The sequence below is a fragment of the Macrobrachium nipponense genome, chromosome 21 (assembly GCF_015104395.2).
Source record: "Macrobrachium nipponense isolate FS-2020 chromosome 21, ASM1510439v2, whole genome shotgun sequence".
In the NCBI taxonomy this organism is placed as follows: domain Eukaryota; kingdom Metazoa; phylum Arthropoda; class Malacostraca; order Decapoda; family Palaemonidae; genus Macrobrachium; species Macrobrachium nipponense.
In genome coordinates this window covers 3,056,877-3,071,876 of record NC_087212.1, presented here as the reverse complement: position 1 = coordinate 3,071,876, position 15,000 = coordinate 3,056,877, and the positions used below count along the sequence as shown (strand labels likewise).

The 15,000-nt window shown below is 36.2% G+C and overlaps 2 pseudogenes; one reads left to right on the top strand and one right to left on the bottom strand.

The window, feature by feature from the left end:
• Positions 1-15,000, bottom strand: part of LOC135197652 (pupal cuticle protein 20-like) — a 52,394-nt pseudogene that overhangs the window by 2,432 nt on the left and 34,962 nt on the right.
• LOC135197551 (cuticle protein AMP5-like) lies at positions 5,717-8,463 on the top strand (annotated as a pseudogene).

The window sequence follows — 15,000 nt, the reverse complement described above, 5'->3', positions numbered from 1 at the left end:
CCTAATGAACGCAGGAGAGCACTTAAAGTAATGCTTACAGTGCATCGGGTGAGGTGAGCACTGAGGGCGCTACTTACCTACGGTGGGGATGGAAAAAATGAATTGAAAAAAAATGCAAGGCAGGCTGCGGTATGTCATTCATTACAATAATAAAAAGCAAAATCACGTGACACTTACGACCAAGCTCCTTGCGATACAACGGCTCCATCGGGACCCTTGGGGACTCCTTGCTCTTCTTCGTCTGATGTCGTTTCCGGCTTCGAAGTTGAACCTGTATCGGCCCCAGACCCAAGGCGTCTGGGCCCTCCCGGGTATCGACCAAGATGGGTATAAAGGACGGACTGGGACAATGGGCACGGTGGGCGCTTTAGTAGCGATGGGCGCAAGGCCTTGAGGGGCGGCGCTGATGACGCCCACGATGAAAGCGACAAGAAGTATCTATATAAAAAAAGGCTTTGGTAAGTAGCGATAATGTGAGCATTCTGATAGAGGGCATACATTTATTCGTAAATGTATGCGTAAGGTGTGGTGTACTGATCAAGTACGAATATTTATGAAGTGGATGTAAAAAATATGTACATTAGTTGTATTGTGAATGTTCAAAATAAGTGCATTGGTTATATACTAGTGAATGTAAAAATATAAGTAAAGTGTTTATATTGAATGTGCAAAATATGTACATTGTTTATTTAGTGAATTTTGTACATTGGTTTTATAGTGAATTTAAAAAATATGTAATATAAAGATATGGAAATTGTTTATAATATAGAATGTGCAAAAGAAGTACATTGTTCATGTAGTAAATGTAAAAAATATGTACTACATTGTGTATATAGTGAATTTGTACATTGGTTATATAGTGAATGTAAAGAAATGTGTAATGTTTTCTATATATTTAATGTGCAAAAAAAAAATATGGGTACAATTGTTTATGTAATAAATGTAAAATATATGTACATGGTTTATATAGTGAATTTTTGTATATTAGTTATATAACGAATGTTAAAAAAGTATGTAAATTGTTTATATATTGAATGTGCAAAATATGAACATTGTTTATGTAATAAATGTAAAAAAATGTGTACTAAATTGTTTATATAGTGAATTATGTAAAATGGTTATATAGTGAATGTAAAAAAATATGTAAATTGTTTATATATTGAATGTGCAAAATATGTACATTGTTTATGCAATGTAAAATAATATGTACTACATTGTTTATATAGTGAATTTTGGTACATTGGTTATATAGTGAATGTAAAAAAAATATGTAAATTTTTTATGTATTGAGTAAGCAAATATGTACCATTGGTTATGTAGTGAATGTGCAAAATATGCACACTGTTATGTTTCTTAACGTAGTACATTTTGCGTGTATGATTTCAGTAGGAAGACAAAAATGTAACTTGATAAAAGAAAACTGATGATTCAAATTGACTTTGCCGATGCCATTATAAAATCTATTGCAGCCATTAACTAAAATGAGCTCTTGCAATAACTGATTACCGAGTACATGATGAGTTGAAAATGCTGACTACACTGAATGATCGTTCGAACCTGGTTAATTTATATGCACGATCGCTCCTCATTGTCATCGTCCTCCAATATAGGCCTTTCACGTAGGTCCGTCCTCCCCCCCCCCCCCAGAGTATTTCCCCTGCCCAGAAATTGTCCCCCTTCCCCAAAAATATTGAAACTCCCACTTTTTTTTCTAGCTATGATAATGAGTTTGACTCATACGAGATGATTGATGTTATACATTTAAGTCAGACAAATAGTTCTTCTAGTCCACGAATGAATGTTCTGTAACTGTAGTGGAGAGACTAATATATATATATATATATATATATATATTATATATATATATATATATATATATATATATATATATATATATACATATATATATATTATATATATATATACATACATATATATATAATATATATATATATATATATATATATATATATATATAGTATATATATATATATATATATATATATATATATATATGAGACCAGAAACCTTAGTCCCAAATCTAAGCCTACAAAAGGATGGAAGTATTCCTGGAAAACCTAAGATGAATATAAAACCTTTTTAAATAACTTGGAGTAGACCTTAATTCAAACCAGCTAATAGTGCTTAATTCAGTCTATATATATATATATATATATATATATATATATATATATATATATATATATATATATATATAATATATTTATTTATATATATCTTTATATATATATATATATACATATATATATATATATATATATATAATATATATATATATATATATATATATATATATATATCTATATATATATCTATCTATACACGCACACACACACACACACACACACATATATATATATATGTGTGTGTGTGTGTGTGTGTGTGTGTGTGTATATATATATATCTATATATATATATATATATATATATATATATATATATATATATATATATATATATATATATATATATATATATATATAAATATATATATATATATATATATATATATATATATATATATATATATATATGTATATATATATATATAGACTGAATTAAGCACTATTAGCTGTTTTAATTAAGGTCTACTCGAAGTTATTTAAAAGGTTTTATATTCATCTTAGGTTTCCAAGGAATACTTCCATCCTTTTGTAGGCTTAGATTTTGGGACTAAGGTTTCTGTCTCATATCCTGACGCAGCTTGGATTAGAATTTACAGGCGGAAGATATTAGTAAAACGAGTACACAGTAAATAAATGATGATGTTGCCGGAAATACTGATGGTTCGTTCAAATTTATAATTGCTTTTTTAAACTCACAGTTACAACTATACAACGCAGTTTAAAATGGGATACGTCCCGCCTCAAGAAACAATAATATTCTAGATCTACGTGTGACAAAATGTCATGATTCGTTCCGTATGGAAACAGTTCGGCTTGTTATAGTCTCTCCACCCTGTTCCATTTTCATCCCTGGTAACAGTGCAGTTGAACGTGCATACATACTGTATTTATTTAGAAGCCGTTTTTCTCAAGAAGTCCCGATAGCTTCTTGCGATTCAAGATAAGAAGTATATTTTATCATTTCAAAAGCTTTGTTGTAATTAATGACTGTATAAATGTATCTTGTAATTCATGCTTATATAAATTTCTGTCCAGTCTCTTTATGATACATCGTTATATATTTATGTAATGCATGACAGACTGTTGTCGTAGATCATGTGGCTGTTTAAGAAGTTTATACCTAACTGGCGTGTCTCTTATTTCTCATATCTCTTTAGCAATTGATCCCTGATCCCCTTTATCTGCCGATAGCAACCAGATTCGCTGAACGACAGAAACACCACCAATATGCAGTAAATCTGCCTCGCTGTTGAACTTCTCAGTTCCAGAGGTGCTTTGTCCTCACACCGTTGGACTGTGGGACAGCCTCCTAAGGATTATTTTTTTTTATTATCGGTTTACTATCCCAAGAAATTCGTGCAGTTAGAACTTCAGAGGTTCAGGCCAAGAGCAACACATTACTCTAATACTATTCTCCTTATATTTTAATACTTTTTTACCTATTTGTTAATTTTATATATTTTTTCTTTTTTAATAAGTGAAATCTCCTCCTTTCTGTATTTCCTTTCACCTCCTCTTACTACTTTCTAATGAACAGCATATCCATAGAAGCTTGAATTTCAATTTGATGTCCTCTGTAGGCTTGTTCCATATAAATAGGTTCCATCTTTTCAATAATAATAATAATTCCTTTTATCTCAAATATACATACACCTTGTAAGGGTTTGTTAAACCTACACCATTTCATCTTCGCAACAGTCACCATTTTGCTGAGCGAATCTTCCACAGTCATTCATATTTGCAAAGGTCGTCTCCAGTGGTCTGGAAAATGAATCGGTAGTTTAATTAATGCGTCTGGCGTTAATTTTTCATCGTTTTAATCAGCAAGCACAGTCAAGGTTGTAATAAATTGCATTAGATTACGCAATACGTCCTTCCCAAAGGTAGCAAGAGCAGTGCTTCTATTGTCATCATTGCTCTCTCTCATTTTATTGGAGAGTTTTCCCTCCTTGGGAATATATTCGCTCCTTAATGAAACATCCAACTAAAACATTTACCAGTTGAGTAATTTTTTGGCGTCGATGACCGTGTACGTTGCGAAGCCATTTTTTTAATAGAACAACGAGTCGGCAAAGAATACGTAAGACCCAACAAAAGGTTTTACTCCTTTAAACAATAAATGGAAATAAAATATTACCGTTTTGATGTACATTGTTCTTTTAATATTCCTTAGGGGTTCCGTTGTAGTTTCTGTAAAAGTACTATTTCGCCGGTTTTGTCCGTCCGTCCGCAATTTGTTCTGTCCGCCATCAGATCTAAAATACTACAGGGGCTAGAGGGCTGCAAATTGGTATTTCGATCATCCACCCTCCAATCATTAAACGTACCAAATTGCAACCCTCTAGCTTCAGTTAGTTTTTGATTTTTTATTAAGGTTACATTTTGCCATGGTAGCTTCTTTTAAGAGGAGTGGGGACTGACCCCTCACTCTAACCTCATTCTGAGAAGCAACTGAGGCGCTACCGGTCGTAGCTGATGGTTTTATACAGCGTTATATGTTGTACGGAAAACTCGATTGCGCAGAAGAAACTTCGGGTAATTTTTTGCTTGTTTATAGATGTAGTTAAAGTATAACCTCTAATTCATTAGCTGAAAGTCGATGAATTAGTATCGTTCACAAAGTTATACATCTGAAAGGAAATGGGGATTCTTATTCATCCACTAGAGATTATGTATGAAAACGTATATTTGATCATTACAATCTACCTTAGTTAGCATCTCACGCGATGCACTGTAAGCATTGCCTGAGTTCTTTGCAGGGTCCCTTCTTCGGCCCCAAGCTGCAACCCCGTTCATTCATTTTACTGCACCTCTGTTCATATGCTCTTCCATCCATCTTACTCTCCACCCTCTCCTAACAGTTGTTTCATATTGCAGTTGGTTTGAGGTTTTCCTCTTGTTACACCTTTCAGACCTCCTTTACTCTTCAAGTTTTCATTTAGTGCTGAATGACTTTATAGGTCCCAGCGCTTGGGCTTTTGCCTGGATTTTATATTCCTTTTCTATTCACTTTTCGAGTGAAAGTGCATACTATCGAAATACAAAATAGGTCCATGTGTGATTTTTTCGTATTTTATGTAAGGAGTTGAACGTGGTTAAGATTTCCTTTCACAGAGCAAATATTTCATTATGATAAGTATAAAATTAATATATTGCTACAACACGTTCGTCTTTATCCTCGGTATTTGTACCCTTTATGCTTTCTTTTATTTTGGTACCTCTCAGTGAATTGTAATCTAATAGAAGAAAAAGCTACTTTACTAAAATTATAGTAACTTGGCAGACATTATCATTTGCTGAAATGCTCCGTCAGGAGAGAGAGAGAGAGAGAGAGATAGAGAGAGAGAGACTCCTCGGGAGTGAGGTGGGTTTTGCGGTAGGAGGTGTCTGCTCGAAGGTTGGAGGTAACGTGAGTGCTAGTTGACAAGGGGTAGGAGGAGGAGAAGGAGGAGTAGGTGGAGGTAGACATGATTGACGGATGACGAGCAGTATGAAGGATAATACTTCGTATATAAGCCCACCCAGTGTCGAATTTCATCATTCAGTTTCGTCTGATCTATCTTAGCGTCATGTTCTCGGTAAGTGGATGGAAATTATTATTATTGTATTATTATTATTATTATTATTAATACTCAGAAGATAAACCAACTCTTCATATGCTACAATCGCACAGGGGCCATTGACTTGAAATTCAAGCTTCCAAAGAATATTTTGGTGTTCAGTTGAAAGAGAAGATAATAAGGGATTCACAAAAAGGAGATCAATTATCATAAACAAAAATTCCATTATAGATAAATAGATAACAAAAATATAAATAAATTGTAAAATACTAGATGAATTAGTATTTTAGGGTGGTAGGGCATTGCACAACATCCTCTGAGAAACTATTCCACTGATTTCAGTTGCCAGTGACTTTATTTAAAGAGTCCATAGACTAATACCTATTATAACAATGTTGGTGAGTGCACCATATGTAATTATGTTACTCAAGAGAATTGTTCACATTATACATAAGCACAAATGCGTATCATTCCTTTATGATAATTACAATGCAGACTAATTGCTTGTTCTTACTGTGTATTAATTACAGTGCTGAACAATTGCATGTTCTTCCTCTGTATTAATTACAATACAGGACAATTACATGTTATTCTTGTATATTCTTTACAATACAGGACAATTACATGTTCTTCCTCTGTATTAATTACAGTACGGTTACCATTTCTTTCTTTTATCGTCTAAGACTCTTCTGACGTTGTCCATCGTGGGCGCCATCAGCGCCGCCCCTCAAGCCCCGGTGCCCATCGCGACTAAAACGACGCCCACCGTGCCCGTTGTCCCAGTCCGTCCCTTCATACCCATCCTGGTCGATACGCGGGAGGGCCCAGATGCCTCTGGGGCCTACAGGTTCAACTTCGAAGCCGTAAACGGCATCAGACGAGAAGAGGGAGGAGTCCCCAAGGGTCCCGATGGAGCCGTTGTATCGCAGGGAGCTTGGTCGTAAGTGTCACGTGATTTCGCTGTTTATTGTTGTAATGAATGACATACCGCAGCCTTGTCTTGCATTTCAATTCATTTTTCCCCCGTAGGCAGGTAGCGCCGTTCAGTACACTTCACGCATGCGCTATACGCATTACTTTTCAGGTCCTTTCCTGCGTTCCTTAGGCCCCTATCTGTAACCCCCTTTCATTCCTTTTACCGCATCTCCGTTCGTATGCTTTCTTCCATCCTACTTTCCTTAACCCTCTCCTAACGATTATTTCACAGTGCAACTAAAGTCGATTCATCGGATTTTGAATAATTTATGCGATCAACATAAAATATGTTTTCTTACAATAAAATCACTCTGAATACGCTGGTGTTTTCAGATTTTAGATGCGTGTAATATGTGAAGAGAAAATGAAGAATATGTCTTATCATGTTGCATTCGTACTTGACTCTGCCTTGAAGGAAGTCAATCTTTCTTAATTCTTTGTTGTTTATTACTTCACTGAGATTATTATTTCATTTCACTCAAATAAGTCTATAATATCTCTTTCGTTTGAAAATATATTCATTAAATAAGATTAGAAACAATATTCTGAAACAACCCGATTAAAGCTTAGGCTGAGTTGAAGAGTGCGAAGTTTGTCCACAGAGTTCAATTTCTTTGCTGGACTGAATTCCCCGCGGCCCGCCAAGATCCGAGCTAACGATACCAGATGCATCCATCTGATTATTATAATTTTTTTCCTAATCAGGTATGTCCAACATACTATATGATATTGGCTTGAAAATGTTCGACAGTTATAATGGAAATTCTGTGTATTTATTTACAAAAAATGTAATGATATAACATGGTAAATATTGTCGAAACTGGACGTCTCATATCGCTAATTGGCAACACAAATCTCTTGCTGAGACGACAAACACATCTTGCAGATTACATTCTCTCGGCAATACCGGCAAACTTGAATAATTTATGGATGCAGCATAATAAGACATATTCTTCATTTTCTCTTTACATATCACACGCATCTAAAATCTGAAAACACCAGCGTATTCAGGGTGAATTTGTTGTATGAAAACACAAGTTTTATTTTATCTTGATATCGTTAATGATGCTAAATCCTTTGATGAGTAAAAAGAGTTATAAAGAATTAAATGCATCTCTCTTCACTTTTACTCGTTGTAATTCCTTTGTGTTGTATCTTATTGATTTCAGGAAAAGATAACTTAGTTGTACAATTAATACCAAATCCTATGGTATGACCAGAACTTTACTATCTTGTGCAAAGTGTGAGATGATTGAAGAAATATAAATATATTGCTAGTTTTCTGAGCCACAGACGAAAATAATGAGACACTGAGCGAGCGGCCTACCTCCCGGTACCAGCCAATCAGAGGCCGCCCAACAAACGTCTCGTAGGCACAAAAATCTACCTTAAGTGAATCGACTATAGCAGGTGTTCTTCCTGTTGCACCTTTCAACCCTCTTACCTTCAGTTTCTCTTTCAGCCCTGAATGACCTCGTAGATCCCAGAGCGTGGCCTTTGGTTTGATTTTATCTTCTATTCCATTCTTTCATTCTCATTTTTCTCCTTCGTGTCAGATTCGCCTTCCCCGACGGTACTCCCGCTCTCTCCGCTTCGTAGCCGACGAGAATGGCTACCGCGTCGTGTCCGACTTCATCCCAACCCCACCCCCTCTTCCCCCCCACGCCCTCGCCCAGATCGAGAAGGCTAGACTGGAGGATGCTGCCGCTGCTGCTACTGCTACTTCTGCTGCTAAAGCCGCCCCTTCTGCTGCAGAAGTAGAAGATGTAGTCTCAGTGTAAAGGATACTGCCACCGGTGATTCTCAGTCCCAACTGCGTGAACTCTTTCGATATTAAAACACCAATATATCTTTCTTCCATCGATTTCACCATCAGTATTTTGCTTATACTTGAAGGCTATTTTTACTTATGTAAATTGTGAGGTTGTGGGTTTCCATCAGGATAGAAGACTTGCTTTTTTTTTTCTTTTTAATTGAACAAAATTCAGTCGTCTAATTTATTTATATAGTTGTTTGCGTTTTGTAAAGGTTTCGTGTACTTAGATGTGCTATTTATTGACCTTGTACATATCTGCTGTAGAATTCTACAAAGTTGTGCTTAATATTTATTGAATAAAAAGGCATTTTGATTTTGAGTTTTCAATTCTAACGTTCATCTTCAATTTTGTGATTACTCTTGTGTACTAAGTAACTTTATTTATTTATTTATTTATTTATTTATTTATTTATTTATTTATTTATTTATTTATTTATTTATTTATTTGTTTATTTTTTGGTTAATGCAAAAGTAATGACCCTAATTTTATGGATCGGAGCCTTGTGTCTGTGGTTATTATTTATGATAAGTATGAATAATAATACTGTCATCTCGTTTTTGAGACATGCAATTTGCCGAATATTTTAAATTTATTGTTCGATGTACCCTATGTTTTTTTTAATGCCTCATATGCCATTTAAATTCTACATTCTCAAATTTCTCTCCGTCATCTTCCCTGCGTCTGCCATTTCTTGATTTAAAAAGAAAATTATTGAAAGAAAGAGTTATGAATGGAGAAGCTTCTGATAGATTGTGGATCTATGATTTAATTACTTTTATCGTGGCTGAGAGAGCTGGGTGCACCCGTCTGACCCATCAACATATTTTATGAGGCAGCTGTGCGCTTGAATTGCTCGCTGTGATCAGGGGTTATCGACTGAGCATACCTCAGTGCATTGCGTCAAGTATTTGTGACCAATTACGGAGATTCCATCTTGATTGCTTGCAGATCCTTGTCTGAAATTTTGGGAGCTGATGCAGACAGTTTTGCGATCTAGTTTTTTTTTTTTTTTTTAAGCTGTCAGAATTTTGGAGATGGGATTTTATTTATTAGCAAATATTTAACTGAATAGTCCCGTTTTCCTGTCATATTTTTTTTTATTCATGTTCTGAAACGTACATGTACGAGTATGTATAACTGTATCACGAAAATTTAAAAGAAGTTTACCTTGCGAAAAAAAAGTTTTTATTGTTTACCAAAAATTTGTATGTAGTCAGTTGTCGCCCTGTATAATCCTTTAATTGTCTTGTCCCTGTTTCTGAGCAGTTGGACTTAATCGTTTTGTAAACCTTAAATTGTACCCCTGGTTTGTTCGGGAAGGTTACTAATTCTCCAGGTGTGTTGGATTCTACGTAGGTACTTATTTCCTTTATAATCCCTATCAGTCATTCACACGACCTTTTACACTCATTGTCTTACAATTGGCAGCCTGCTAAGTAAAGGACGTGAAGTCAAACGATCTCGTAGCACTTACTGTTTCACTTTCCCTCGTGGCTTTTATCTCTATCTACGAGAGTCAGTGAAAAACAAATGAAAAGTACATCTATTAATGGAAAACGTGAACGAATAAAAAGCTGTTAGATTTTTGGAGACTTAGTTTCTCGTGGTATGTATTTTCCTATACGATCTTATTTTCCTGACTATTGATTTTTCACTTACTCGAGGAGCGAGCATGTAAACTACTTTGTTGCTGTGGTTATCGGTTGGGGGATAGGAAAGGTCTATGGAAGAGTCTTAAAAGGCCTGAAAAAGGTGTTTCACATTGAGTTAAAGATACAGAAATTTTAGGGTAGGATATTTATGATTGATTTATTAGAATGAAAATGCCAAAAAAGTAGATAATGTGCATGCTAAACAGTATAGGAAAATTATTTTAATTGTCCTTGGTGAAACAACGTTCTATTTAATCGTAGATTTTGGCACGCGCCCCTAGTAAGCTGGAGGTTGGATCACGCCTTGTTAGCGTATGTATTGAGAAAAGATGGCTTGATTTTAAATTTTTTTTTATTATGGTGGCCCGGTTATCCATGTCTTTTTTTTATAAAGTTGTTTCAATGCAAACTGCATTTCTTCGTTGTTCAAACCGTGCATTTATATACGAGCTAACTGAAGTGCTATTTTGAAAGTGAATTTGATAAAAAAGAAGTAGAATTTTTTAAAAGTGAACTATTTAATATATACATGTGGCGAAGGCAGGCTTGAAATGTTAAAGGCAGTAGAGACACTTAATACGTATAACTAGAGAGAATCGAGGAGTAAGTTGGTGAAAATATAACATCTAAGTTATGTTATCACCCAATCTGGGTACGTCCCATAAAATCTCGAGTTTTGAAAACTCGAGTAGGTTCATTTGTTTTCTGTCTATTTCTGATCTAGTTGTCATGTGTTTTGTATGTATAAATACACGTGCATTAATACCACTAATGAGAAAGTTCTAGAACGCCATCATGATTGGTTTTGGTAAATCACTTTCAAGCGTGTAATTCATCAAAAACTTGAACGAGAAAAATTCTATAAGATAAATAAGACGATAACTACCGATTCTCTACAAAGAAAACACGTTTCGCAGTTTGTGGGTTTTTTCTCACAAAAAGTTGCTTGGAATCTAATTCTCTCTCTCTCTCTCTCTCTCTCTCTCTCTCTCTCTCTCTCTCTCTCTCTCTCTCTCTCCATACTTACGAAATGAATAGCGATGGCAACAACTTTCAATTTTTTTTCGTTTGTTTTATTGTTTTGAAATGTTAGTCGAGTTGAATACATTGAGCTTTACAACGGAGTTTAAGCTACTCTTGGCCAATAAAAGCGCTCATGCCAATTAGACCAAGTGGCAATTATACAACGCAGTACTGAATAAATGAATATATGTATAAGAGCGACGTGCGAAAGTGCTTTTATGACGGTGGAAGTTGCTTGAGGGTGTCAAAAACAAAACCTCACGTCCTTAATGACTGCAGATGCGAAGGAAATTCTCCTGATGGATTGATTAGTGAAGTTGGGTAATTACGCAGTAGTTGTGAAACCGGTTTTATTTTATATTTATAAGATCAGTCAGTCAACCTGTCTTTCGTGAGTAAGAAGCAAATCTTAAGGTGTGAGTTACAGTCAAGTATCACAAGATTTAAAAAAATCTTGCGTCGGATAAACGGATAAAAAATCGTTTAGGATTAAAAACAGGCGCATAGGATTTACAATGTTTCGTAGGATGATAAAAAATAGCGTAGGATTAAAAACAGACCAGTAGGATAAACAAATGTTGCTCAGGATATTGTTGATAGAGCTGAAGGAAGCAATTAAAAGTTTATTTTAAAAAAAAACTAGATTTTGTCTTCTGAAAACTTATACAATACGGCTTCGTGGTTGCGACAGATGGGAGTATGAAGCAGGTTCATAGCTAACTTTGGCATTATCACACATCATACCTTTCATTTCATTTGTAGCTTGAAGATTTACTAAGAGTTTTTTCATTCTCCGAAACTTGGATTTCCTGCTCGTAATGGTTAAGGAAATTCCACTGAGGTGTGAGAGATGTGTATTTCTGGTGATAGAAGTTCGCTATCGACGTGGTTCGGAAGTCATGTAAAGCCGTCGGTCCCGTTGCTGAATAACCACCGGTTCCGTGCAACGTAAAAACACTAAAAAAAAAAAAAAAAAAAAAAAAGAGAGAGAGAGCTTTTACCTCTCTCCTTTCATTGCATCGGACGCTCCAGATAAACTCGGTGGAGAAACTTGGAAAGGAAATATTTCAAGGATAACCTTTTGCATTCAGGACGAGGCCTCATTAGCTCGTCGTCCGATAAGTATCGGGAAAGGCCGCTCTGAATTCCTAAGGTAATGGCGAAGTAGGTTAACCAGACAGGCGAATTGATGACGAGTCTTTATAAAACACGAAAGGAAATATCACCTTTGAAATCGTCGTCCGGTAATTGGTAATTAAAGTCGTCTATTTAAACGTCCGGGGCAAGTCAGGTTTGAATAATGGAATCCAAAAGTGATTTCACCCCCCGGGTCACGGTGTCAAAGTCGTTCTGTGAGATTCAGGGTCTCGACGAATCAGGAACGATAATTAGAATATGTCGTGCTTCAGATCGCTTGATTTCCGATGCTGAAAGATGGACGCTTTTCTCAGAGCAAGAGAATAAATTTTTAAAAAATTATTTTATTATCTTACATGAAATTTAAAGGCATCTTTTTTATTTTATTTTTTTGACATGACATTGAAGGCCATTTTATTTTTCATTAAATCTAAAGGCATGTGAGAGATACTAATCACTTGGTCGATTTGAACTTTGGGAATGTGGAATTTAAGACTTATTAATTTTTTCGTTGGTCAGAAATACTTTTGAGTCTGATTATTATTATTATTATTATTATTATTATTTTTTTTTTTTTTTTTTTGCTCTATCACAGTCCTCCAATTCGACTGGGTGGTATTTATAGTGTGGGGTTCCGGCTTGCATCCTGCCTCCTTAGGAGTCCATCACTTTTCTTACTATGTGTGCCGTTTCTAGGATCACACTCTTCTGCATGAGTCCTGGAGCTACTTCAGCGTCTAGTTTTTCTAGATTCCTTTTCAGGGATCTGGGAATCGTGCCTAGTGCTCCTATGATTATGGGTACGATTTCCACTGGCATATCCCATATCCTTCTTATTTCTATTTTCAGATCTTGATACTTATCCATTTTTTCCCTCTCTTTCTCTTCAACTCTGGTGTCCCATGGTATTGCGACATCAATGAGTGATACTTTCTTCTTGACTTTGTCAATCAATGTCACGTCTGGTCTGTTTGCACATATCACCCTATCTGTTCTGATACCATAGTCCCAGAGGATCTTTGCCTGATCGTTTTCTATCACTCCTTCAGGTTGGTGCTCGTACCACTTATTACTGCAAGGTAGCTGATGTTTCTTGCACAGGCTCCAGTGGAGGGCTTTTGCCACTGAATCATGCCTCTTTTTGTACTGGTTCTGTGCAAGTGCCGGGCATTCACTTGCTATGTGGTTTATGGTTTCATTTTTCGTATTGCACTTCCTACATATGGGAGAGATGTTATTTCCGTCTATCGTACTTTGAACATATCTTGTTCTTAGGGCCTGATCTTGTGCCGCTGTTACATTCCTTCAGTTTCCTTCTTTAGCTCTCCCCTCTGTAGCCATTGCCAATTGTCATCGCGGCTAGTTCTTTAGTCTGTCTCATGTATTGTCCGTGCATTGGTTTGTTGTGCCAGTCCTCTGTTCTTTCTGTCTTTCTCATGTCTCTGTATATTTCTGGGTCTTCGTCTACTTTTATTAGTCCTTCTTCCCATGCACTCTTTAGCCTCTCGTCTTCACTGGTTTTCAGATATTGCCCCAGTGCTCTGTTTTCGATGTTGACGCAGTCCTCTATACTTAGTAGTCCTCTCCCTCCTTCCTTTCGTGTTATGTATAGTCTGTCCGTATTTGCTCCTGGGTGTAGTGCTTTGTGTATTGTCATTTGTTTTCCTGTTTTTCCCCCTGATCTATGCTGCGGAGTTCTGCCTTCGTCCATTCCACTTTCTGCCTTCGCTGTATCTGATTACTGGCCCTGCCCATGTGTTTATGGCTTTTATCATATTTCAGGCGTTGAGGTTTGACTTGAGTATCGCCTTGAGTCTCTGCATATATTCTTTCCTGATCGTGTCCTTCATCTCTTGGTGTTTTTATATCTTCCTTCCATTATTTCCCAGGTATTTGTATCCTGTCTCATCTATGTGTTTTGTGTTGCTCCATCTGGTAGCTTTATCCTTCAGTTCTCGTTACTTTGCCTTTTGTATGTTGACTAAGGCGCATTTTTCTATTCCAAACTCCATCCTGATGTCCCCAGATACAATCCTTACAGTCTGGATTAGGGTATCTATTTCCTTGATGCTCTTACCATACAGCTTGATGTAGTCCATGAACATCAGATGGTTGATTTGTTGCCTCTTTTCTTGAGTTGGTACCCGGCATCCATCTTCTGTAGTACGTTTTGTCATGGGAATATGGCTACTACGAAGAGTAGTGGGGACGTGAGTCGCCCTGGAAGATCCCTCTCCTGATATTAATCTCTGTTAGTCTTATTCCAGAGCTTGTAAGTATTGTATTCCAGTTGCGCATTGTATTTTTGAGGAAGCTGATGGTATTTTCCTCTGCCCCATATATTTTCAGGCATTCTATTAACCATGGTATCATGTCGAAGGCTTTCTTATAGTCTATCCATGCCATGCTTAGGTTTGGTTTTCCTCTCGTACTGTTCTTCATTACCATTTTGTCTATCAGGAGCTGATCTTTTGTGCCCCTACACTTCCTTCTGCAGCCTTTCTGTTGGTGGGGGATGGTGTTTGTCTCCTCTAGTTAGTTGTATAGCCTTTCACTGATGATACCTGTTAGTAACTTCCACATTATTGGTAGGCAGGTGATAGGCCTGTAGTTACTGGCTATATTTCCCTTACTCTTGTCTTTTTGTACTAAGGATGTTCTTCCTATGTCATCCATTTGGGTGCTTGGT